Here is a 1,301-nt window from a genome sequence, read left to right as displayed (position 1 = left end):
TATTTTATTTTATATATAAATATATGTTTGTATTGTTGTTTAAATTATTAATAAAAAATAAATATAATATATTTGTACGGGACCTCGTCGGTATAGATTGAGAGAAGGATTAGGGACTCACCGATTTTGATGGTAGAGCGATAGGATAGTACCTGCAAAGATATTCCGATGTTCAAATCAAAATGGATCTAAAAAGTATATGTGAGGGTTAAAAATGTATATGTGTCCAAGCAAGCCATTGACTCTCTTTATATAGTTTGCGGTCGTTATCTTATCCTTGTTGGCTAAGATAAGAAAGTATTTGAATTTGAATATTAGTTAGGAATTTGTGGTTACTTGGCCAGTTTGGGTCGCGATAGTGGCCCGAACCCAGGTAATTAGGTCTTTTTTTTGTTTCCCACGGTATCTCCCAACCCGACAGGTTAAGGACTAATTCGTCGCAGATCTGAGCTCCATTTAAGGGTTTGTCGCTGGCCAATGGGTTGCTGCATGCACAAGACGGATTCGAACCCCGACACTTGCTTAAGCGGACGAGTGAGCTGACCACTCGACTAACCCAAGTTGGTTCCGTCTAAGATTAAGCAACACGCACAACCTACACCGCGTCGGGTACCGTCGTACATTGACCCTAGACGTATGGCGAGCACGACGCGTTGCCCCTTGGGAGTGGACACGAACGAGTAACCGTCTTCCGCAGCGTGCCCCCTCAAAGTGCTGGAACGAGCACGTCGCGTTGCCCCCTGCCCACGACACACCCTGCCGCACGCATATCCGTCATCCGCGTCGTGCGCCACACTAGGTCTGGCCTAGTGTTGGGCTGCGCACACCGCATTGCCCCTCGCAGTGGCGCACAGGCTGCCCGATGTTCCCACGTCATTGCTGCTCTGATAAGGGATGGATCGAGCCCGAAACAATATTCAATGTGCATTTTGTATTTTATATATATTATTATATTTTATGCAAAAAAATTTATGTGCAACAAAAAAATAATTACTAAATCAATCACTATATTTTTGTGTATAAAATATAAATACATGTGTTAATCAATTCAATTTTAATGTATATTTTGTATTTTAATAATTTGAGTGAATACCCCACTCAACCTCTGACAATTATCTCGAAAGGACAACGATGTTTCTAAGAAAAAAAAACATCCAATCGGATCCTAATCTTTTTTTTTTGGACTGATTAGCCCCTGTGCCAAAAAAATAACATTGACTTTTTTTTGCACAGGAGTCTCGTTGTCCTTTCGAGGTATTTGTCAAGGATCAAGTTGGATTTTTTTTTTTGTCATGAACCTC

The sequence above is a fragment of the Arachis ipaensis genome, chromosome B09, assembly GCF_000816755.2.
Source record: "Arachis ipaensis cultivar K30076 chromosome B09, Araip1.1, whole genome shotgun sequence".
NCBI classification, from domain to species: domain Eukaryota; kingdom Viridiplantae; phylum Streptophyta; class Magnoliopsida; order Fabales; family Fabaceae; genus Arachis; species Arachis ipaensis.
Note: the sequence above shows the minus strand (reverse complement) of the source record.